Genomic DNA, 26,868 nt, shown 5'->3' with positions numbered 1-26,868 from the left:
ACCTGCCACATGGAAGCCCTTACTTCAGGAAGCTTCATGAGGAAGAGGTGAGCAGAGAAGGGACGCTTGTTAGGTCTGGCTTGAGAGCGCATCTGCCCTTATACCTTATGTGAGCAACAGAAAAAAGCTTTAGGGAACAACTAACAGAGAGGCTATGGCTCTGAGCACATGTGGCTTTTCTTGATTGGGCAGATGGTGTGTGCTTCCACTGAAAAAGAGTGCTTGTTTTGTAGTTTTACTGCATGGAAAAACGTATGTTCACTTCTGCAGGGCAGAGTTGGTAGGGGTGGGCCGAATTTGCATAGTCGCACTACGCAAAGCTCCGCGAAACGGTAAAAAATCTCCACGAGCACGCAAAAGTTCAGCGAACACGCGGAATTGCTTGTTCCGCCCGTTCACAATGCTTTTTTCCTGTTTGCAAATGCTATTTGCGTGCTTGGGGGTAAATATCTCGTGAATACGCATTTTGAAAACGCAAACAAGCAAAAAATTCTGCGAAATCGCAGAATTTTTGGCAATTCCATGTTATCCGCGGAACACGAAATTACCCAAATTACCCAAATTACCCAAATTACGTGAGTGGAATGGAATTTACTGCTCAGGTCTAGTTATGATGGCAAGCTATTGATCAAAGCTGTCGGCTTCATCTGTTTACTATGAAAAGTTACAGCAAAGTCTGTAGCTCAGACTTTTTTTGTGTGAAAACGTAAGTGAAAGACAATACGGATTTACTGGTAGCTTGTTATTAAACTGTGTTAAAGGCGTAAACAGGTATTTTATTGCATGGAATCTCAGACTATCATAGTAGGCGAGGGTGTTGGTTACTTCCTCAGACAAACCCTGATTTACCCTGGGATAATCCATTCGTGTTAGCCCCTCTTAGAACATTTGAAAATTTGTACTTTGTGGTTGTAAGACTGCATGCCTCATGGCTGACTCTGTGGGAAGACTTTTGTTGTAGCTCTGAGCTGGTTACGGAGACGCACCAATGATATAGGTTGATTGGTTTATCATGAAAAGTTATGTCTGATGCTAGAGGTCCGATCAGTTTATTATGAAACGGTTTGACAAAGTCAGTACGTCTGACTTATTTACTGTGAGAAGCATATCAAAATCAATAGACGCATAATAATGGATTGTATTGCATTTATGTTAAAGGATATAGAAAGTGGTTTTGTTAAATGAAATCTCAGATAACCATAGTAGGTAAGGTTGTTGGTGTGGGTTACCCTCTCTGACACCGACCCCACACACAAAGCGGGACACACGCTAGACCCCATTTTCATGCCCAGCCACAGACTCTGATACAGCCACACCTCGGAACTCACCTGGTCTGACCACTTCATCACACACTTCACCCACCAGTCCTCCCCGCACTGCCCCCACCCTACACAGCGCACCCTATCGCCGCTGGACCAAGGATACTCAGCAACATTGATCCGATGCCGTCAGCACCGCGCTGCCCAACATCACCACCAACCTTGACCGGACAGTAGATAACTTCAATGCCTGGATCGTCAGCGCCTCTAACCAAGTCACTCCCACCAAACCAGATAAAACACACAGACCCACCAAAGGAGCCAGCTGGTACACACCGGAACTCAGCACGTCAAAACGCAATTGCAAAACACGGAAAGAAGATGGCGCACCAGGAGGAACCACACAGACCAAGCTACCTACAAATCAGCCCTCAACCATCACCACAGACAGCTCAAAACCATAAAGAGGAGGCCCTGACCCACCGGATCGAGACCAGTGCCAACCATAACAAGGAATACTTCACCATCTTCTGAGAGTTCACCTGCCCGTCAGCCACAGAAATCTCAATCCTATCCTCACAGGAATTCTGCGACGCCCTCGTCAACCACTTCCACAAGATAGCCACCATTTATAGAAACTTCGATCCCCAATCCCCCAACCTCTTCAGCAAATTATCGACCACACCCAGCTCACACATGGGAACAACTCAGCACACCATTCACACCGACTCTGATGAACTCGATCCAATGAACAGACCCCACCAACTCCTGCCCTCAACGACTCTACAACCTCGGAAGAAACAAGATGATCCACCAGCTCACCACCGTCGTCAACGCCTCCATAACAACAGCCACCTTTCCGAATGCGTGGAAATAAGTGGTGGTTAGACCCCCTCCTCAAGAAACCGTCAGCAGGCCCCAGTGAGCTCCAGAGCTAGAATCCCATCTTCCTGCTTCCATTCCCAGTCAATGTCCTGGAGAAGGCCATCAACCTCCAAGTCCCTGAACACCTGGAGAGGAACAACCTGTTAGACAGGCTCCAATCAGGTTTCAGAACCAACCATAGCTGCGAGACATACCTGATCACCGCAACAGATGCCATTTACGCCCTACTCTACAGAGAAGAATCAGCCTCATCTATCCTACTGGACCCCAGCTTTCGACTCCGAATCCCACACACACTCATCGATCGACTCTGCCAGACTGCAATCACAGACGATGCACTCAGATGGATGGAATCCTTTCTCATGGGAGACACCCAGAGAGTCCGCCTTTCTCCCTTCACCTCGCTTCCTAAGCACACAATCTGCAGCATACCCCCAGACTCATCCCTCAGTCCAACCCTCTCCAACATCTGCATGACACCACTCACAGACATCGTCAGATCGTGCAACATCAACATCATCTCCTATGCCGACAATACACAGCTCGTCCTCTCGTTCTCAGCAGACTCCACCTCGCCGAAGACCAACTTCTAGGGCCATATTAAGAACGTTGCGGCATGGATGAAGGGTAACTGCCTGAAACTCAACATAGATAAAATGGAAGTTTTGATCTTCGGCAGACACTTTGCCTTGTGGAACAACTCCTGGTGGCCGACGGAGCTTGGACCCGTCCCCACGCCGGAAAACCACACCCGCAACCTCAGCATCATCCTGGACAGCGAACACTCCGTGAAACATCAGTTCAATACCGTTTCCTCAGCCTGCTTCCACACAATTCACATGCTCCGCAAAGTCTTGAGATGGCTCCCCATTAGCACACGGAAAACTGTAACACAGGCCCTCATCACCAGCCAACTAGACTACGGCAACACACTCTATGCAGGCACCACCACCGAACTCATGCGAAGACTCCAGACAATCCAGAACGCAGCCAAACGGATCCTCACTCTGCCCAAAAGAACACACATCACCCAGCTTTTGAAGGACGTCCACTGGCTCCCGGTACTGAAGAGATGCCATTTCAAGCTTCTGACCCATGCCCACAGAGCCCTCCACAACCAAGGACCAGCCTACACGAACCACTGCCTGCTGTTCCAACAACCAACCGGAAATCTTTGTTCTGTAAACACCTCGCCGTAGCTCAGAAACCATGCATTTGCCACTGCCGCTCTGGAGGACACTCTTTCTCCCGCCTCGCCGCCAAAGCCTGGAATACCCCCCCTCTACCTCCGCACCACACCCTCGCTGACCCACTTCAAGATGAGACTCAAAACCTGGCTCGTCGAATGATTCGCAGCCCAGCGCCTGGATACCACCTGGGGTGATTATCCGTGGTATACAAGTACAACTTGATTGATTGATTGGCACGGTCTTGAGATAGAGAATTTGAGCTTAAATAATCCTTACTAGCTCTCTTAAAAGGTGTTGCATATTGTTTTGATAACAGTAAATGTGTACATTTTTCAAATGTTATGACTGCATATTAAGCAGTTGCAAAGTGTCATCTATGCCTGCATACTCTTGCATAGTTTACAGAATTCTGTGTTACACTTGTTTTGTAAAAGCTTGAGATTACACCATTATGATAAGTCACACAACTGAGATTTCGTTTGAGTAAACATCCTATCGCCGGCGCACGAAAATGAAGCAAATCATGTTGCATGATTTTTCAATTTTTTTATGACTAATGCTTCCTTGTGTCCACAATGATGCACAGAGGAATTTTATACTTAAAGATAATGCACATTGCAGATTTGGCATTTTGCGTAATAACACTTAATTTCACATAATGTTTTGGACACTTTGCATAATGTCTGCATTGGCCAGCTCTATATAAAAACCTGCAGACAGTATTTTGTTATATAAAATAGCACAGGTGACTCTAGTAGACAAGGGTTTGGGGTTGTTTGGGGTTTGGGGTTGTTGTCTTCTCTGACAAATCCCGGGGTTACACGAAATGCACTGTGGGAATCTTTGTGAGGGTTGTTAGGGAAAGGTTGCATATTGTTTTGTTAGCTGTACTTTTGTACATAATTGTGATGTTATGACTACATGGCTACTGGTTGCCTTGTGGGAAAGCTTGTGCTTAATTCGGGCTAAAGACGGCTGTAATGCCAGAAACCGGTCCTCGGAAGCTTGGTTCTGGTCCAGGGAAGGCATGGCTTGGCAGTTCGGGCTGGACTGTTCCCATGAGGCACAGAGGGTCAGACTGATTTGCATATAGCCATGTCTGAACTGGGGTGGCAGAGTGGGCTAAAGAACGGTGATGGATCAAACCCAGATCTTTTGACTGGGTGTGAGTGTTTGATTGGTTCAGAAGCTCCGTCCATCACCACCCCCTTTTGTACCGCTTAATTCAGTAGGCCTGAGCCGGCGATGGTGTTGTTGGGATACAGTGCACTTACAATGATTTGTACACTGGTTCTTGTTGAATGTTAGTGTGAGCACAAATGCCTGAGCTTGGTTAAAAAGACACAATGTTTGGCACATCGGTGTGGTATGTTGAAACTGAGGTATTTGCAGAAAGTTGTGAGATTTGTAGACAAGTTTTGTGACTTATGTTTATGTATTTTATACTAGCCCTGTGACTGATTTTTCTCCTTTTCTGCTCCTTGGTTTTATTCATCGTCCTGTGCCCTGAAGAAGGTGTGTTGTCAGCTGACCACATTTCACCGAAACACGCATCATTCAGCACCTGCTCTACAGCTATATAGACACCGAATAAAAGTAGCTTTGCATTGAATGTGTTATGATTATTACCTTCTATTCTCCTTTATCGGGATATTAATGAATTCAAATTAGTGAAATTGTATACACAGGAACATATGTCCAACAAATGAAGGAATAGGAGAATAAATAGAAGGATTGGAAGAAATAAAGGCTGGGAGTAAAATCTAAATAAGAAAAGAAATAGAGAGAGAGCGGGAGGGAGTGGCACACACGAGGCAGGAGAAGAAGGTAGAAGGGAGCTTGTGGGGAAGGAGAGTGGAAAGGATGCAACAAGAAGGGACAGGAAAGGGGAAAGAAAGAGGGTGCGGGATAGTAAGGAATAAGGGTGGGGTCAAGGGGTAAGGGGAAGGGGCAGTGGGAGGAGGATCAGTGACCAGGCTACGGGCAGGAGATCAGAAGAGGGGAGCAGGAGAGATGAGGTGAAGACAAAGTTGGAGAGTGGTTGAGGAGATTTAAGGAGGAGGAGAAGTGTGAGGGGACTGAGGGGAGATGGAGGGAGTGCAGGAAGTAGAGGCCGGACCGGAGGGGAGACCGGGGACTGGGATGAGAAAGAGAGGGATAAGAGGCAATTTTTAGTAGAGCAGGGGACAAATGCAGCTTTATTTTTTAGAGCCTGGAAGAAAAAGATTGCTTTTTGGCAAATTTGTTTATGTCGGGGATCATAGGTATCAGGGCGTCCAGCCTAATCCTAAAAGAGTAAATACTGGGTGCAGGGGGGGCTTCAATGCTTCAGCAAAACTGGACTGAAAGTCTGATAGTGTTTGGGTGAGAACAGGGCGAGCTCAGTCTTGTTAGGACTGATGGTGAGGACATTCTCCAACACCCAGGTCTGAATGTTCACGGCCTGTGATAAACTGAGACGAAAGTCTAACTTTATGACTTTCGGTATTCACAAAGGGCCTTTACGAGTAGTAAAGTTAGACCTTTGTCTCAGTTAAACTTCAGTTTTGATGTTCAGTTTAACTGAGATCAAAACTGAGACAAAAGTCTAACTTTAGTACTCATAAATGTCCTTTGTGAATACCGAAAGTTGTAAAGTTAGACTTTCGTCCCTGTTTACCTTTGTGAATTGGACCCCAGGTGTTATACATATCCTGCTTCCACTCATAACAGCGTACAGCATGAGGCAATCGCTCCGCCCCCTTCAGCCATTGACTCGATCGACCTGAGATGGCACTTTGCCTGACCACACTTGTACGTCTGCCTAAAAATGAGTGCACATCAGTGCAGGGCTGGTGGACCAGTCTTTTATATTTCCATTTTCTCTTTTTATAGGTGCAATTTAATTTCTTTCCATCTCCTTTTTATTTTGCTTTTCAGAGCATCTTTCCGTTCTCCAGATAGTGCTACCATGTAGTGTGCTGGCCACTCATTTCCTCTGTGTACCGCATCCCTCATTGTCGCTGCTTCTAATGCATCGGAAAATGTGTGAATGCAGGAGTCTATGGGTGGGTGATTGGACGCAAGAGCGAGTGACAAAGAGCATGCAAGATGAATTATTAAGCACCTAAACTTACCAATGTCTGAAAAGGCACTGGCTGTTCTAAACCCAGCCTTTTGACTTTGCCAAGGCTTATAACTCAGAAGGATGGTAAAGATTAAGATCTTCTCTGTTGTCTTCACAAACTCTAGATTTGTTCAAGGGCGCCCCTTTCAGGCTTTCAGGAGCAGAAACACAAGGAGAGTATATGTGAGACTTGGTTGGGGGTCATGGGTCACACTGGGGGTTCCTGGGATATAAGTGTAACAGAAGGCATGATTTAGGTTCCCTTACTGCTGCCCACAAGCTGATCATCAACAGCACTGCTTAGAACTTGACTTTCAGGACAGGCAGATCTATCCAAGAACCACTATTTGGGGGATATTGACAAGAACGTGTGATAATCATCGCCACAATAGGTTAACACAATTTTTCATATCGCCGACTATCGCGGGAAAATAACTCTGTGTTAACGTCGTATTCACAACACGCCGGTAACATGCGATAGTTTCCCGATAACACGTCAAATTTCCACATTAAATTTACTGGGACGGCGATAAAAATCTAAACCAGAACATGAAAAAAGTTGCGATGGGCCAAGCTGCGTTAAAAATTTTTGCGATAAGCAGCGCCAGGTCTGCACCTCCCACAAGTCCGGCAGGAAAAATCACTATAAAAGTGGCAACAACAACCTCAAACAAAACACAAACAACTGAGAAGCACCATGGAGGTAAGCCGGAGCAAGTACAGAGGACAACCAAAACCCCACAAGCCCCACGGAGGACCAGCCTGGGACCTCAAGGTCAGGGAAGGGCAATTGTGTGGCTGACGGCCTAGCCATTTTTGGAAGATCAGCTGTCTTGTTCTGCCTTGCCTCAGTGGTAGTACTGGGGCAGGGGGGATCCGGGTGTGGGTCTGGGGGTGGTGGCGGTGTGTGTTGTGGCCCTCCTGGGTCTCTGAGCTGCATGATCAGTAGCTCCATGAAATGTGTTGGTCTTCAGTTGTGGCTCTGGGCTGGGCTCCCTTTCTACTGCAGGTTGTCGTCCTGCTTAACACCAGTAAAAGGCAGGTGTTAAATCTCTGCTGCTAACGCGCCTTATCGCCTGTTTTTGGATCGCATCGTAGATCTGGCTGGTTGTTGAGAATATCGCGAAGTGTTGTTTTTGTGTGTTTCTGCACAGGAATGTCTACTCTGCATATCATTAGCGTTAGTTATCGCTCTCATCCGTGGCGATGTTTTTTGCGGCAGCTATTGCTAGAAAACTGGCAATATCGGCAGTTTACACCAGCTTGAGAATAGGGCGGTGCATCTGTCAGTGGCGTAGCTGGGGGGGGGGGGGGGCGGTCCACCCCAGGCAACACTATTTTGGGGCAGACAAAGGCATTCAGATAAGGCTCGACTTGCTTTCGTGGACGTTCGGGAACGGGCAGAGAAGGAATAGGACTCGGACAATGTCCTCTTCTTTTTTGTGCCGGCAGCTGCCCCTCCCTCTCTTCCTATTATTCCCTCTCTCACTGTCTTGATTCTCACTTACTGAAAACCGTGACTTGAAGAAATGGTTCACAACCTCTCTTTCCGTCTTTCATTTAGTTGCTTCCCTGTGAAATGGATCCGAAAGAGAAAAACACTCTTGCGGAAATGTCCTTTTTCTGACATTTTTCTATTACAAAGTGCAGCGGGAGGGAGAGAAATAGAATGTTTAAAATATGAAAAATAAATACATATCTAAATAAAGCAAGACAGGATGGCAAAGTGGCCAGATTGGTTTTATTCACATCCAAATACATCAGCCTCACTTTACAGAGTTTACCACTGAAACGCTATTTTTATTTTCTCTTCTTTCTTTGAACAGCATTGTTGTCCCCAGGTGGGGAAGTGCACCATTCAATGGATGTATTGCAATACCTGGTTGATGGGTGGATTGGAAAAAAAAATGTGTACAATGGCTCTGTGTTTATGGATGTGGTCTTTTTAAACCATACTACTTACGTTTTTTAAGGATATAAGCAATGGACATTGAAACGGTTCCCTTCAGGGCCCTGTAGTCATGTCCTTAACTTTTCAGGTAAAACCACTCGCTGATTTCTGAATAGTGAGTGAGAGATCGTTAAGGTAACCATGTTGTTTCTGCTTACATTTCACATGCTTAACTCAATCTTGCATTCCCTATGAGTGTTTGCTTTTACACTTTTTTTGTTAGGCAGAGTATTACTCTTATCAAGTGCATAATTTGAATTGAGTCGCATCCAGGTGTTTATAGCGGGCACAATTAGGTTGTAGCTGAAGGCAGTGTGAGTTTCTCTTAGTGGTGCAGTATGGTGTTCAGTGGAGGAGAGGATGTGGCACTATGATCAGAGCTGTCAAATTTGGAACTGGGGAACCGGGTTCAGCCTTCATGACCAGTCCACCAGACGACTCTACTGAGGGAGCATATTCCCATGCTAGACCTTTGAAGGCCCCACTAGACCTTAAAAGGCCTGATGTCTTACCACAAGCAGGTGGACCCTAGTGGTGTAAATTGTGGGTTAACCTTGAAGGCCTGTCCACCACAATCCATGAAGTTCACCTCCAGTCTGTCGGGCAGGCCTATGAAGCAGCACACCCTAGAGCAACAGTGATCCAGTCACTGTGACTCTATCACTGAGGTCACATGAACCTTGAGCAGGTTAGGGCAGTGTGAATGGTGTGACCGCACTGGGTTCCTATTTCGGGTGGGTGGGTAGTGTTTGCAAGTATATTATGGTTTAAAAAAACCTGTCTGCCTCCTTCCTGGCCTCCAGCAATTTTCAGAAACAATAAAAATGTCTTGATAACTTTGGTGATTAATGTTCTTCCAAGAGAGAGATTGGAGTTTTGTCTAGTGGAAGGGTTGACTCCCGGAAAGGTAGCACGGAGGGTTAATGTGCCTGCTGCAAAGAACATGTACCATGCAGATCACAAAGTGCACTGCTTTAATGAGGGGACCATGATGAATGGTCATTTAATGTCAGCTGTAGATGATGGATCGCTAAACAGTGTCATGTATGTGCATGTTTGCATTGTGCTGAGGCGATTATCAGGTAATTGTTCACGCAGCTCTCTGATGGATGTCACATGCGGTTTTTCTGAGTCCCCAGATAGATCATGCAGTCTGTGTGTTCTCTTTTGTACTACCGGTCACCGGTGTATTCAACTGTGTTGCCTTGGACCGTGTCATGTATGTGCATGTAACTTGCATGATCTAGGTAACTATTATTGGCAATACTACGGACCTCTTTCAAGTGCTCGCCGTCCTTTTTCCCCAGCACCCCCATCCCTGGTGCGGCAATCTGAGGGATAGCCACAGGCCCCACAAGCTCTAGCTACGCCTCTGAATTATATCGCCACTTTTGTGGCGCTAAAGTGCCAATAAATCTGCGATAAGCCCTTAGGAATATGCCCCTGAGAGTGAAGTAAATTCCCTTCTGGACCAACTTTGGTTTTCCTTTTTTGTGCATCTTAGATGTTTTAGTTTGCCTCTGCTTTGCACAGCCACATATGATACATTTGTTTTTGCGATATTGTACTAGGAATACGCTGTACATGTTGTTTGTTATTCAGAGACTCTTTTTGGGATTTCGTCTGCACATCTCGTACAAGGTTGCTAGGAATACATGGCAACATGCTGTACTGTTTTCTTTGCTCGTTTAGCAACAGCTCGTAACATCTCAACACAACACCGTCACCCAGCTGGATCTTCTAACACAATAGTTTTATTATATAAACTGTGTCCTGTCCCTCTGGTGCAGAGAGGAGAATTCTAGCAGAGTGGACTGTTCTGGATCGAACGCAGCGCTCGGCAAGCAGCCTTGCGTGAACTGAGTTTACACTCAGAATGTAGATGACCTGACTACATGCATAAGGTATGGGGTCTCTTGCTAATCCCAGAGATCGCGTATAAATCCCTGTGCTCACACAGTGAGGGTAGTCCTAGACAGATTAATAAATTGCCATGGTTGGGATGTTTATCCACTGCACCCTTTTAGTGATGCTAATCACTCTGTTTATTTATTTTTAATTTTTTCAGAGTTTTATACAGCGCGAACTAGACCCGAGAAATTGTGTATCAGAGCGCCTTACATGAGCACCAGTTTCGTTACAGAAGGACACATTCATTTTTGTTAGGCACGGGGAGATCTGGGCCCAGATGCATCAAGCTAAAATCCGCTCGCAAAGGGGCAGATTCTCAGAATCTGCCTTTTTGCGACCGGTATTTTTGCATTTGGGCTGCATCATCCCAAATGCAAAAATCGCAATTTAAGAAATCGCAAAATTGCGATTACTTAAATTGCTATTGCATTTAAGGAATCTCAAATTGAGATTCCTTAAATGCAATGCATTAAAGTTAAAAAATTAGTGATTTCGCTAATAGGGGGTGCAAATTACCATGAAGTTGAACTTCATGGTAATTTGCAAAAACTTTGAAAAATGCACTAAAGTGCATTTTTCAAAGTTCTATTTTACACACAAACATGCCCTTAGGGCATGTGTGTGTGCAAGATGTACCCATATGCAGATTTCAGGGGTGCAACAGGGTGTCCTTTTGACACCCTGGCACCCTTGAAATTGCAATCTCAATTTGCGATTCTCTAATTGAGCATCGCAAATTGAGATTGTCTTCCCATTCATTCCTATGGGCCTCTAGGCCCATAGGAATGAATGGGGTGGTATTCCTTAATTGCGACTCGCAATTTGCGACTCGCAATTAAGGAATTTTAAGAAATCGCTATTTTTTAAGCGAGAACTTCATGCATAGACTTTTGATATTCCTTATTAGCGAATCCTTATTTTTCGCTAATAAGGAATCGCAAAATGGGTGCTTGATGCATCTGGGGGTAAGTGATTTGCCCAGAATCGTAGGATGTTGAGCGATGTTGCCGAAACTCAAACCCAGTTCCCCAGCTACGAGGTCGACCGCTCTAGCCGTAAGGCTACATGCATCTGCCTAATGATTACAGAACATGTGTTTCATAATAGACTACGATAGTTTCAAAAAATGTATTGGAAAGTTTCTTCGTGTCTTTCCTATGTTTACTATGGGCCTGCAAGAGAGAATGCATGAGTAACAAAAAAAGGGATGATCTGTTTCCACTGTTCCATAGGGGACTAGAGGTTCGTATTCGAGGGTGACAAAAGCTCCTATTACTCTGGGAAGGTTAGGAGTTCAGGTGAGGCATTGTCAGCTAGCCAGGATTTGGGCCAACAGGTACTGTCGTTGTACAGAAACTCTTTCCGTACATTCTGACGTCCTGTCGTCCTCAGGCACAGTTCTACTTTACCAGCAGAATCCATGTAAAAAGAGTTAGACACTCAAAACGTATAAAAGTGCTGTAAACCCCGTAATAGAGCCATGTCAAGTCAGAGCTTTATTTTTAGAAAAAGATAGAGTTCTTTAACACACACTAGATGCTATAAATTATATATAGATGGACTATAAAAACAGAGAACTCCGTAGCTCCTTTCCTGCTAGAGTTCAAACACATTTGTAGTGTTTGAGGACCACACGCCTTCTTCTGCCGTACAAGAAACCCTATGCTTTCTGATCGCAGGGCAAACCTTTCTTAGCACACAGGTCCTAATGATAAATTATGCAACCGTTGCTGCGCCCTGTAATTAATGGGTTTAATAAAGCTTGGTTCCCTGTTAAACTCTGGCAGGTTAAACCTACTGGAATGTAACATTTAAAAAATGCCTAGTGATTCCCGGAATATGAGGATGTTGGTGCAGTAAACTCACTCTTTTCCCTCCTTCTCACTCTTTATCGGTTGCTCTCTCGCCTCTTCTCTCTCTCGTTCACTCTCTCGCTCTCTCATCGTCCTCGGTATGTGTCCAGGCTCATAATGTGCTCTGCGCTACAGCTTCATTTACATTTGTCAAAGCAAGCACTGTTGTCAATAGCCTTGCTAATGAAAGGATGCTAAGACGGTGCCTGGTTCACACTCACCCCTAAGGTCTTGCGTGCCACCACTGCGCATATCATCACTACGCCTACGTCCCACCACATCACTGCGTATGTCATCAATGTGCCTGCGTCACTGTGCATGGCGTCACTGCGCCTGCATCACACCACGCCACTGGGCATGGAATCACTGCACCAGCGTCACATCATGACACTGGGCACTTCATCACAGCACCAGCATCACATCATGACACTGGGCACGTCATCACTGCGCCAGCATCGCAATACACCACTGCGCACGTTGTCACTGTGCATGCGTCACACCATGCCACTGGGCATATCATCACTACGTCTGCGTCACACTACGCACTGCGAATGTCATCATTATGCATGCGTCGCACCATGCCACTGGGCATATCATCACTACGTCTGCGTCACACTACGCACTGCGAATGTCATCATTATGCATGCGTCACACCATGCCACTGGGCATATCATCACTACGTCTGCGTCACACTACGCACTGCGAATGTCATCATTATGCATGCGTCGCACCATGCCACTGGGCATATCATCACTACATCTGCGTCACACCACGCACTGCGAATGTCATCACTGCGTCTTTGTCACACCACACCACTGCGCACGTCATCATTATGCATACGTCGCACCATGCCACTGGGCATATCATCACTACGTCTGCGTCACACCATGCCACTGGGAATGCCATCACTGCATGTGTGTCACACCACTCTGCTGTGCATGCCATCACTGCATCCACTATATGACAAAACAAATACCAGTACTGCACTTGATTTATGGAACAATTAAATGGACATAATGAGTTAAATCACTACATTACCAAGACTTCTTTTTCTGTCTGAATTAAATCTTTGTTTTTTTATTCTTATTTACCAAAAAACATTTATTCTTTTTTATATAAAGTTAAATAAATGGCAAACCTTGTCTAGTTCCCTACCCTAAATTAAAATAATAAGAAAAAGTACTGTTAACAAAAAAATGAATATAATAATTTAATTAAAGTAATAAAAAGAGGATTGAATCCATACAATTGAAGGGATTTATACATAAGCTGTCAATTAATGTAATCAAAAGCTTGCTTGGCATCAAGTGAGAGGACATGTGCAGGGATTTTCAGTTTTCAAACAATGCAATCAAATTAGTAACAACTCTTGCATTATCTGATGTAAGTCTGTTTTAATAAAAACTGACAAGTCAGTTTAAACTAAAGAAATCTTTAAAGATTCAAGGTGTGTTTCTAAAATCTTTGCATATATTTTAGGCTCATAATTTATCAAGGAAAATGATGATCATTTTTGCAACAAGAAGAGCCTTTATCTAGTTTAGCGTAAAGGAAAGGGGGAGTAGCACTAACATCATCTGTAAGGGAATTATATAATTCAAATAATTTGGGTACCAACAATGAAGAATATTTATCAATTAAATCAATTGATATCACATCAGGGCCCGGAGCTTTGGAATATTTCAAAGTCTTGATAGCCTGTAAGATTTCTAGATCTGTAATACTTTCTTCCAGAGTATTATAATGAGATTTTTGTAATATAGTTTAGGTGTATTAGAAAATAAGCCATCAAGATGGTGATCAGAAGGATAGGTGTCCTCTGTTTAAAGTAATTGATAACATTTTGTAAAAGAAATAGAGATGCCTGAATTAGAAATGGGTATTGAATTATCTATTTCATTAATAATTTTACGAATATATTTACGTTCAGATTTAATTTTCAGATAGTTCGCTATGGTGGCTGTCTTATTTATTTATGTCATTTAGGATTGAATTAGTTATGGAGGTATGATATTGATGTTCAAGAACTTTTATCTAATTGAGGTGTAACATATTAAATAACAAACAAATCTAGAGAAGTCTTGAAGGCACCCCAATTATTCATAATATTAGAATCTGAAGATTTATTAAACGGAAAAAAGAATCTGAAAAACATTAAAACATTAAATTTTTTATAATATAATCCTTAGCAGATAAAAGATAGTTGTTAATTCGCCATTCATTAGATTTAGGAGGTTCAGAAAATGTGTCAAACCAAGATATATAGAAGGTTGCACTCCCATATGTGTGGGGTGTGTCCCCCGGGTTCCAATAAGGTGTCCTTCTACTGGGAATGCAACCTTCTATACATTACGTGTTACACTCTTCATCAGAGAGTGATACCTCGGAGTACCATACAACCACGCAAACTAAAAATAATCACGTAGTGCGCCCATAAAAAATCCCATTTGATACGTCTCAAATCAAGATATAAAGATAATACAATATCCCAAAAGGTATGATTCAAAAGGCAATTTATATTGTATGCACAAGGCATTACAAAGGTCAACAAAAAAGGAGACACATTATTCAGGTAATTTAACGTAAACGTTAATTTCTGTATTTATGATATTCAAACAGGGAAGGAAAATTCAAATTAGAACAGTTCTGTACAGCACAAAGTTTAGACAGTTCAATTGATAACCGATAAGACTTGGTGCACAATATATACAAGTGATACGTAGCAACGCAAGTGTGAGAGTGAGCAGCGATAGACGGCGCAAAGTGAGCAAAGTGAAGTATTTACAGCGAGTGGCTTAACATGTGATAAAGAATTAGTGACTTTTTATCAATTCGCAATTTCAATGGAGCCACAACAAAAAGATGCGCCTATAATTGCGCTGTGAGGTCGACGAGGACATGGTTATCTCATTTCCAGTGCTGTAGTTCGGCGAAGTCTCGTGCCGGTCCAGATGGTCCGGCGAGGAACGTCTTGCCGCCCGGGGACTGAATCGTCCAGGGAGCTGGAGAGGGGGTCACAGTGAGATCACGAAAGTAGAAATCCGGCAGACAGGGACCTGGGTTATTCAGGAACTGGAGTAGGAATGAATCGTACTAAGCACATCAGCCAAGGGTCAGATTGCCAGCGGCTAGCGTGTGAATCAAACCAAGATATGACATGCGATGTGCCAGATTTATCTGGTTTGAATTCAAACTTTGATTTATGATCCAAAAAAGAATCATGTATTCATTGAAGTTGCCTCCAAAATGATAACAGGGTTTGAGAGGGAGGCTAGGTTTTCTTTAATGAAATTCAAAAAGAAGGATTAGATTTTACTGGCCCGTATACATTAAAAAGTCAACAGTGATCTGATAAAGTGTAACTGTAACCATAACCCAATGACCTTCCTTATCATGATCTTGAGTAATTAGAACAGATTTCAGTGGTTTATGGAATAAGATAGCAATCCCACAAAAGCAGGAGGCAAGACAATATTCCCCACTCAACACCTTCATAATTTTTTTGATTCATCAGCATTACAATGGGTTCCTTCCAGAGAAGCAGCTTGAGTATTACAACTAGAAAATGAGACTATACCTTTCGAAGATTGATAGGATTACGCAATCCATGGACATTCCTTGAAACAACAGGACATACCAATCTACAAATACAATAAAGAAATAGGTTACAACCAATGAAATGTAAGAAAAACTGTCAGGAATTAAGACTATGGAAAAATTAAAAGTTTGAAATAGAGACACATGGAACAAAGAAGAAAATATAGGATAAGATGATAGTAAATAAGCTAAGATTACAAGAGGAAAAATAGTATAAGAGCAGATCAAGGGACAGAACCCAGATCCGACAAAAGAGAAAATAAAAATAAAAAACAGGACCTGAAGTAGCAGCATCACAAGATGGTCAGTGGAGCATATAGAATGCAGAGCAAAGAAAAAGCAGCCTCAGGAATTATAATTTATGAGTTTGCTGGTAAGACGTCTATATCAGAAGAGGAAAAGCCACAAAGGTATTCTTTCAGCTAAACAGGATCCTCAAAACATTTGATATTGCCTTTATGTGTAATTGTGCATATGCAAGGTGTTTGCTAAATTGTGACCAGACCAGGTTAACATCTTCTTCTGTTTTGCAGACTTAATTACTCGTAGTAAGTCAGCATATTCCAAGAATAACAAAATGACCCACAGCCCTTGGTTTAGAAGAGTTAGATTTAGGATCTAGGGGCCCGATTCACAGAACTAACTTAAGACAAAATCCTAAACTTACTACTTTTGGTATTCACAGAAGTTAGGATTTTGTCTTAAGTTTGTCTTAAGACAAAATGAAGACAGATTCAAGACAAGCGTAAGACAAAAACCCAACTTAAGTCTGTCTTAAGTCTGTCTTAAGTCTATCTTAAGACAAACTTAAGACAAAATCCTAACTTCTGTGAATACCAAAAGAAGTACGATTAGGATTTTGTCTTAAGTTAGTTCTGTGAATCGGGACTAGAGGATGTGCTATCTGGCTTGTAAGAGTAAGAGATTTAGGGGTGTTCACTAGCTCCTAAAGGAAAGACTTCAAAAAGCATCTCATATCACCTCCCTCCATAGCTTCAGGTAGACCATGAAGATGGAGATTATTGTGTCAGTTATGATTTTTCAAATCTTCAGAGGGCTTTTGCAGTTGGACAGCCACACACTCCCTCTCTGTAATTTTAGTTGATAGGACTTGTAATTGGTTCATTTGTAACTCCACCTCAATCAGTAATTTTCCATAAGCATTCATCTACCCTCAATTTCCAGTAATTTATTATTTGCCAAATCATGAAGGGTTGCATTTTACATAATTTCATCTGGAAACATGTCTAAAAACAGATTATTTAATGAGGCAATAGGAGATGGGGATCATTTTTAAGCTGTTTGGTTTTGTTGCAATTAGAATACTTGGATGTTCATATCCAAAACAGAATCAGAGGCCATTTTACCAGATGTTTGCTCTGAAGTAAAATATCTAGACAAAGGATACATTTTGCCCATAAACAAGACATTGTGTATGGATTTTCACAGTTACAAGAGAAAAAAATATTTACCAGTCCAAAATAAAATTCGTTAAATAGCAAAAATACGACATACTATGCAAGTGATTGGAAAAAAACCTCAAGGAAAGGCCACAGAGGGAGAACAAAAATGAGAGCAGATTGTGATAAAGGAGATATCCTTTTACAGAAATTATGTATAAAGTGCGAATGAGACAGTAGCCGTCCCTAAATTAAAACTAGAATAGGCAAAATTGGCCCACTGCACCTTCGATTACAATACAAATCTCACATGAGTAATAATCAAATGGCTGCCGGAGTCCCTCTACAAAGAAAAAAATACATGTTTTCCCTGCTCAAAATCAATTATGACTCACCCAACGTGTGGGAGGGGCATTCGTTATGAAGGCTTAACTAGCCTTCGGTCCCTAACACAAGTTGAAAAATAGGAGCCAACAGTAGAGGGACCGCTACGACTGCAGGAGCTCAAGAGAATGCAGCCATCTTGTGCGCCGCTTGACCACGCCCCCTATCCGTTGCATTCTAACTCCAAACCGTACAACGTTCATGCCAGTGGGTCAAAATAGAAATGAGGCTTTATAGCACACATTTTCCGGGAAAACAGGGAACTAATAAGCCATCTTGAAGTCAAATAGAATATTCCAAAGCCCATGTCTCACAGAGTTTGGGTTTTGTTTCCCGAAGGCTGTGTAAGAAAATCCAGATAAACCGACTCCTAGAAAATAACAATCCGCTGCAATCTTTATTGAAGGTCAGGATACATAAACAGGACCAACCTATTTTGGTTTGGGATCAAATATAATAAGGTTGTTCAGTAGACCTTGCCAGGAAACATGTAACAAAATATTCTAAGAGATAAAAATCAAATCCTGAAATGTGACTTTGCCGCATAAGCAAGCAGTTTCTTATTTTAGGGTTGTCAAAGGCTTGGCAATTTTTTTAAATTGTTTATTTAAACTTATATGTCTTTCTATTTTGCACAACTGGTGAAGTTTTAAAAATGTGATGCAACGGAGTTCTGTGCAACCGCTGTTGAAGATTCCCACTGATGATCAGTGACGCATGCCGCCTGCCACTCCTCAGCCACTCCTCTGCCATTCCTCTTCCACTTCTCTGCCACTCCTCAACCACTCCTCAGCCACTCCTCATCCATTCCTCTGCCACTCCTCAGCCACTCCTCTGGCACTCCTCAGCCACTCCTCTGCCACTACCCTGCAACTCCTCTGCCACTCCTCAGCCACTCCTCTGGCACTCCTCAGCCACTCCTCGGCCAATGCCTATCCATTCCCCATCATTGGAATTCCTGCACCCTGGAAGGGCAATAGATGAGTGAAGCGAGGGCAGCGTCCATCAAAGTCTGTGATACCCAGGCTTGGTACAATCCACTACATACATGTGGACATTTTTTAGTTGCAAAGCCGTTATTTCATGCAACAACAAAAACAATATATGCAGATACATACCGATAAAATGTGCAAAATGAATTAGGATAAATGTAGCTAGAAATCCTACAAAAAAAATGAATAACAATTGCTGCTAGAACTGTGGGTGTGGAGACTCTAAGCTTTCTGGATGGAGAATACCAAGTGAATCTGTCCCTCAAATAATCAGGGATAGAGTTGTGTAATGCCTCATCAGCAACTTGCAGATCGCATTGCCGAGTGGGACGGTATACCGACTGATCCGGTACCCCCAGGAACTTGCAAACCGATTGGAATTCTCCAACCTTGATTGACCGGTCCCGATTTCGGTGACCTTACTGCCCTGTACTCCTAGCCCTGGATCCCGTATGGTTTTAGAGGCTTGCAATTATTAGGCACTTATCATAATGTCCTGATGATGATCCCTTTGAATTAAAAAGTGGGATCGAAACGCCGTCGACCAATTTATGTGCCTTATACATTGTGTATATTGTGTACTTTATTGTATGGGCGCAATTGAAAATATTTGTTCCAATCATGATTTAAAGAACAACTCAGCTTTTTTGCCTATAAGCCCTTTCTGTTCACTTTGAATGTACTAAAGTGTTAGTGGTTAAATGAGGTACAGGCTTGTACCCCACGACGTGAGATTGTCGAAGGATATTCTTGATTTATTCTGTTGTAATCATTAAACACTTCCTGACCCCTGTCCGGCTGGACAAGTCACTCTAATACAGAATCCATTGTGTCTGTATTTATCTTTAAAATTGATTGTTGTTGCATGGGACCATTGTTGTTTTCATAATGCCTTAAAGGCCAGGCACAGGGCTCTCACGACTAAGATCTTTAACGGTGGCCAATGGTCTTGCATCTCTTCCTCCAGCCAAGGGGAAGGTGGACACTTGAATACTGGATGGACTTTTCGAAAGATGCTCAGAAGTGTCCTTTCTGTCACGTGTGCCTCCTAAGAAAAGACCAAGAAATGGACACCTGACAGTCCACAGTGATAGATGGGATAGAGATGTTTACTTGGGCACCTTTGTGTGATCAAATTTATTGTTGCACATTTTTAGTTTGGTATGGCACATACTAGACCTACACAGTGGCACATCAAAGTACAGATATTTGTTGATCGTTTGCTCACTTACCATACATAAAAAAAATAATATATTGCAGCGACTAAGGGGGGAAATATGCCACCCCCAAGTTGCAAGTAAGTCAAGGATACTTCAGAGCATTCTTGCACCACAATGGAAGTACCACCAGGCCCAGATCAAAGATGCAGCGGGTGGGATATGATCCCCTGCTCCCAGTCTTTTATAAGATGCTGAATTGTGATGTGTTGAAATCTCCATTTTACTCAAGAGCGGGTGTTGTGTATGCCGTGTCCAGGATGCTGAATCAACAAAAAACAAATGCCTATACTGATACTGTTTGACAAAGGTTTTGCCACCAGAGCAAAGAACGTTTATCCAAGCTGGGAAGTGCTTATAAGTAGCCTTTTATTAGATTATCTTAGTCCAAAAAACACAGGGGTATATTTGTATTAGTCATATACATTTAGAACAAAAGCAACACTTTTACATACACTAAATACAATGCGGACAAAAGAAGGGGGAATAAATTTTTAAAAAAATTCAACAAACATACCAAAGTCAGTCGTATCACAATCATACCTTACCATTCATACATGAAAAACATACAAAAGCAAATACATACACGATTAAATAAAAGATAAATAATCATGTAATGTATTAGGTCTGCTGCAGTCTATACAATTATATACACAATAATATTTACAAGTATAATTCCAAATGAATCAGAGAAATCAAATATCAAATTGAAATATATACAGCAATTTTTTGTACGCCAGTAATGTGACACTGTATTCACACTAAAGGACAAAACCTATAAAAGGAAAGCAGACACTGAGCATGGAACGGCCTACGCGTTTCAAATCCCAGGGTTTTTAGCCGGGATTTTCGTCAGGGCCAGGTCATTCTAAAGAAAAAGAGAGAAAAAGAATTCTATCGTGTGGATCTACAAAACTATTATAATAAAATATCAAGAACGCTCTACAGCATTATCACCCAAGGAGCTTTCTGCTTACCACTATGGAAAGTATCCAGGGAAGGAGTAAAACCTGTGTGATGAAAAGAACAACACGCAAAGGACTGTATGAGTGAGCTGAAAAACACACAACAAAATGAGGTTTGCCATGTTCCAGAAAAAAGTTTACCTTAACGGTATCTTGTAGTGTTGCAAGTTCAAGTAGGGGGCCTGTAACAGAGCAACGTTCGTTTTAGTGTGGCGTGATCGGATACAAGGCTCATAGACCAAACCAAAACGGGGTTGTAGAGTGCTTACCAGCCGGTTATGGTCAAATGCGTCCTTGAACAAGGACAGTACGAGTACAGAATTCAATCAATTTCTTCCGAAAAAACGGCCTCTGTTTGAAAGGAAAGAACGAAAGGCTCGTTTATTCCATGCACCAGTTTACTGTGGGCATATTTAACAAACAACCCAGTCCTGTTCAGGCTTACCGGCATAAAGCTCCGTTGATCTCAATGAATCGGCGTCCCCTGTAGCACTGTTCTCCCGCGCATGCGTGGAGAGTAGGGAAACTTGCAGGGCTGCTCAATATATGTCACGCTAATGCGCATGCGTGGAACAGAGACGGGCCGAGAGGGCATTTCCTGGTGTGGTATAGATTGCGCATGTGTAGCGTCCTATAGATTCATTGTATGACATTATAACTCCTAAATTAAAGCTTATATATCTCTGAAATCTCATTTAGTCCTTTGACTGCTGTGTCAAATTTTACAATTAAGTGAGCTTCCCTTTTGGATAATTTTAGCTCCATGTCTCCTCCTCGTGCATCTTTTTCAACACGTGAGATCACAGTCCATTTGAGGTCACTGAGCAAGTGTTTACAACGTTTCCAATGGTTAACTAATGGGGCAGTGTCGATCCCATTTTTTATTCTGGATTTATGTTGTGTGATTCGTGTCCGAATTTCCTGATTAGTTTTTCCGATGTAAAGTAGCCCACACGGACAGGTAATGCCATATATGACATATTTAGTTCTACAGTTGCTGAAACTGTCGTGTTTCCATGATATCCCACGATGTTGGAAGAGGGATCCCTCGACGGTCAATTCGCAGCAGAGGCAAGTGCCACATTTGTGATGGCCTGTGATCGGTGGTAATCCCATCATCTGTCTTAGCGATGGCTGTTTGTCTTTTTTGGTTCCTGCTCTAATCACATGGTTGGCCACACTGCTCTCCTTTTTAAATGCGAATAAAGGTGGGGCTTCCATACTACTGTCCAAGTATTTTACAAGGTGCCAATTTTGCAGGATGATTCTTTTAAGGTTATTGGCATTTGGACAATAGGTAGTTACACAAACTTGCCTGTTGGAAGCAGATTTGTTTTTCCTTTCGAGGAGGCTTTCCCTCGGGGTCCATCTAGCCCTTTTCATGGAATTTCGGACAAGTTTTTTGGGGTGTCCCCTGTCACACAATTTGGATACAAGGTTTTCAGCATGATGTTTATAGTCCTCCTGTAATGAGCAGTTTCTACGAATTCGCAGAAATTGCCCATAGGGCAGATTTTCCTTTAGGCTTCGCGGATGATTACTTGAAAATAGTAATGCTTTATTCCTGTCGGTGGGTTTAGTGAAAAGAGACGTGGCTAACGTACCTCCTAGCGGAAACACTTCGACATCCAGAAAAGAAATTTTTTCAGCTGAGTATGATATACTGAACTGTATGTCCGATGTTCTATTGTTAAGCCAATTGAAAAATGATGTTAAACTTTCTTCTCCCCCAGTCCAAATCATAAAGACATCGTCTATAAAACGCCACCATGTAGTGATGTGTTCTTTAAACGGATTGTTGTTGTGAATGTACTTTTCTTCATAGAGTGACATAAAAAGTACTGCCAACTCCGGCGCAAAGGGACACCCCATAGCCACCCCCTTTGTTTGGAGGTAGAAATCATTACCGAAGCTGAAATAGTTCTTTTTTAAGGCAAAGGATGCCAATTCAACAAGGAATTTTGTGGGTACCTGGACAGGTCTAGGTCGCAGGTCCAGGAAGTATTCCAAAACTGCCACAGCCTCATCCTGAGGTATTTGTGTGTAGAGCTGGGTCAGGATGCGGCACCATCGTGTAGTCCTCTCCCAGAGATGATTTTGGTGCCGTCATCAGCATCCCAACAAGGTCTTTGCTGATGCTAGAGCGTATCACTTTCATATCATTCTGAAGGCTGCTCACAGCTGCATGTCATTATTGCAGTAATTAAATTGTAGACCATGGCTAGACGCATCTGTGTAAGCTGGTCATGGGACAATCACAACTGGAAGCCTTGACCACTGAAGCCGGGAAGGAAATATCCACTTAATCGAATGTCCTATGAGCCATCAATGAGACTCCTTCCTTTAAGCTGACCTGCACGGCTCCGGTTATGCCGGATATCACTATTGAACAATCCACACCAAGCACTAACCATGTCAGCAGGTCCCAAGGATGGCTAGTGTTTGTAAGCTCAGTGGAAAGTATCATTCCCAAGCAACTTAAAATGTACAAAAGGTATAATTGTAACTTTTACAGAAGAGATGAGTTCAACATGATAAAATAAGTACCAATCTTTAATCAAAAATATAAAATTCATTCATATAGACAATACATTTCAATAAAACAAATAGTTCTTCTAATAAAAACAGATAGGTGGCAATAATAAAATCTTCGACGCACGTTTCGACACACAGGGTGTCTTCATCAGGAGTAGCCAACCATTATTTTATTTTATTTATTTTATTTTAATTTCTTATATCGCGCAGGAATCAATCCCATGAGGGTATCTCCGCGCTTTGCTAATCAGGACGTTGTCGTAATCTTCAGGTATATTAATGGGACTGAAATGCTTCCTGAAAGAGGAGTGTTTTCAGGGCCTTTCTAAAGGCCAGATGATTGATGTTCAGCCTCATTTCTGTGGGAAGTTTATTCCATATGGCAGGCCCAACCGACGAAAATGCTCGGTCTCCCTGTCTCGCTCTTTTTGTTGCAGGGGGTTTCAGGAGTGCTTGGTTGCTTGAACGAAGTGAGCGGGTAGGTTGGTATGGTTCAACAGATTGGGAGAGGTATTTAGGGCCATCCCCATATAAGCATTTGTGGACCGTACAGCATATTTTAAAACTGATACGCTGCCGTATCGGGAGCCAATGTAGCTCCATCAACAAAGGCTTAGAAGGAGTCCTAGCTGGCGCACCCATGACCAGCCTAGCCGCCGTGTTCTGGACCACCTGCAAGCGACCTACTGCGTCAGCGTTTGCTAGCGTCAGCAGGCCGTTGCAGTAGTCTAGGCGGCTAGTAACCAGAGCCTGCACGAGTGTCTTCCTGTAAATATCAGGGAGATAAGGAAATACTCGTCTTAGGAGGCCAATGGTATAAAAGCATAGTCCTGCAATATGATTGGTATGCTCCTTGAGCGTTAGTTTTTGGTCAATCTTAACCCCAAGATTTTTAACATGAGGCTTAGGTGTAGGGACTGGGCCCAAGTCCAGCGGCCACCATTCAGGGGACCAGAGAAGACTCGCTCTGCCGAAGAGCATAACTTCAGTCTTTGTGACGTTACATTGGAGGCAATTTGCGGCCATCCAATGTGACACTGCCCTCATACCCTCAGCAAAATTTGCCTTGACCGTAGGATCAAGGGAGCTGAAAGGGTAGAGGAGCTGGGTGTCATCAGCGTAAGAAACTGGTGTGAACCCATACTTCCGCACAATTTCAGCAAGGGGGGCCACATATACATTGAACAATGTAGGGCTGAGACATGAGCCTTGTGGCACCCCCTTTGTGAGCGCCTTCGAGGTGGAACAATAGGGGCCCAAGCTGACAGATTGCGATCTCCCGGAAAGGAAACTCTCCAGCCAAGACAGTGCTGAGCCTCCAATTCCCACTCCCTGCAAGCGGCTGAGAAGAATATTATGGGACACGGTATCGAAGGCCGCAGACAGGTCCAACAGCACTAATATCATAGACCCTCCTCTATCCTGTGACATTTTGATCTTATCAGTCACAGATAGGAGGGCTGATTCAGTGCTGTGGTTGGGCCTGAACCCAGATTGTGATTGGTCCAGGCCCCCTGTCGCCTCGATAAATTTGGAAAGGATGGTATTGACGTGTTTCTCAGCCAGCTTGCTAATGAACGGGAGAAGGGAGATAGGGCGAAGGTTAGAGAGTTCTGACCAGGGAAGAGTGGTGTTTTTTCGTATGGGGTTCACTACCGCCTCTTTCCAAGGTTGTGGAAGTTGTCCCTCGGCAAAGGAAAGATTTATAAGTTTCCGAATAGTAGGGCCTAATGATTCCACCAAGGGGGAAATCATTTTTGCAGGGATCAGGTCAGTGGGGGAGCCTGTTTTCATGTTACCAATAAGGGTAGTTAGATCTTTTAAGGTAACTTCTGGAATTACATGGAACGTTCTGTCAGGGGTTGTTGGGGGGAGAATCCTAGGGGCCAGGATTTCAGAGGGACCTGTAACTTTCATAATTTTCTTGTATATCCCCTCGATTTTTTCTTCAAAGAACTGGGAGATATTATTGCAGAGTTCTTGAGTAAAAGCATCTGGACTCTCACATATAGCAGGATTGGTAAAAGTCTGTATGATTTTAAATAACTCTCGAGTGGAGTTGCCTGCCTCAGTTATTTGGGAGGTAAGACTGACTTTCCTTGCTCTTTTAATATTTTTATAGTAGATGTTCATAGCTGTTAGATAACGTACTTTATCTTCCTCCTTATGTGAACGTCTCCATAGTTTCTCCAGCTTCCTGCATCCCTGTTTTTCTATTTTAAGGGCCTCTGTGTACCATGCTTCCCTTTTAGCTATGGTAGGTTGTTTAACTGCTTTCTGGGGAGCCAGAACATTAATGGTTTCCATCAGGGAGGAGTCAAATTTTTTAAGAGCTGTCTCAATGTCATCAGAATCTGTAAAGACTGGCTGTTTCCAGACCTGAATAAACCTATCTGGAGTAACTTTGTGCCATGGCCTGCGTTTGATAGTTTGCATGATGGGGCGGTTGGTGGATTCAGGTAGATGGAGGAAAGAGAAATCTAACATTTTGTGGTCCGACCAATAGATATATTTAGGAGGGTGACAATGGACATTAGGGAGAGTGGTAAAAATTAGGTCCAGAGTATGGCCACCTGTATGAGTGGGGCCATTATTACGAAGATGAAGGCCCAACAAGGCAAGATCAGCCAGAAATGTGATAGTGTCAGGATGGTCTGCAACATCAATATGAAAATTAAAGTCTCCCAGTAGGATAAAATTTTCATTTGTTTTCATGTGTGGGGCCAAAAATTCAGTCAAAGCTAGGGAAAACCCAGCATTAGATCCGGGCGGGCGATACACTAGTGCTCCTTTCCAGTGAACCTTAGGGCTAATTTTTAAATGAAAAATAATTATTTCCATAGTGGGTAACATTGCTTGTTCTAAAATCCTAATGTTCAGACTGTCTTTATAAACAATGGCGATCCCGCCTCCTATTTTCTCCAGTCGATCTTGACGGAGAATTTTATACCCCATGGGTATTCCCAGGGTGATAGTTGGAATAGTGTGGGGTTTGAGCCATGTTTCAGTTATGAAACAGATCTCGGGCTTTATACTATGTATGCAGTCCCAAAGTTGCATGTAATGCTTTGGGAGAGACCTCACATTAAGTAAAAAGAATTTCCAGCCATCTAAAGTGACTTTATCATTGATAGGCTTCCCAATAATGATGTTACAGTGAGTAGCCTGGAAACCACATAGTAAACAGGAAAGCGGCCCTTCAGGGCAGATGGACAATCTGTTGGTACATCTATGTTTGTCCTGGGGTTGTAAGGCAAGGAGAGTGTGCGCTGAATACCTTATAATGGGGGCAGCCGTGTCCATAATGTAGGGGCAGAGTGGCGGGCCCCTGGCCCCGTCCAGTCGCGGACGGGCGCAGACGGGCAGCTCTTTGGCGGGGTCTTCGGCGGGGCTGCGCGCGGTCGCTGCGCGCTCAGGGAGGTGCGAGGGCTAAGTAGCCCTGCGTCCAACCACTAGAGCGCTAACCGCTCCTAGTGGGACCGGAAGTGGTGTTAAAGCCTGCTTCCCCCTTGCCAGAACGGGAGGTGGTAGGCGGAAACTAGCGCTTGGATTGCGCTAAGGAAGGAGCCCTGACACTAGTGCTTGGTGCAGTGAAGGTGTAAGGCAATGCGGCAATTCTATCG

This window comes from Lissotriton helveticus, chromosome 9 (genome assembly GCF_964261635.1).
Source record: "Lissotriton helveticus chromosome 9, aLisHel1.1, whole genome shotgun sequence".
Lineage (NCBI taxonomy): Eukaryota > Metazoa > Chordata > Amphibia > Caudata > Salamandridae > Lissotriton > Lissotriton helveticus.
This window is presented reverse-complemented; position numbering follows the sequence as displayed.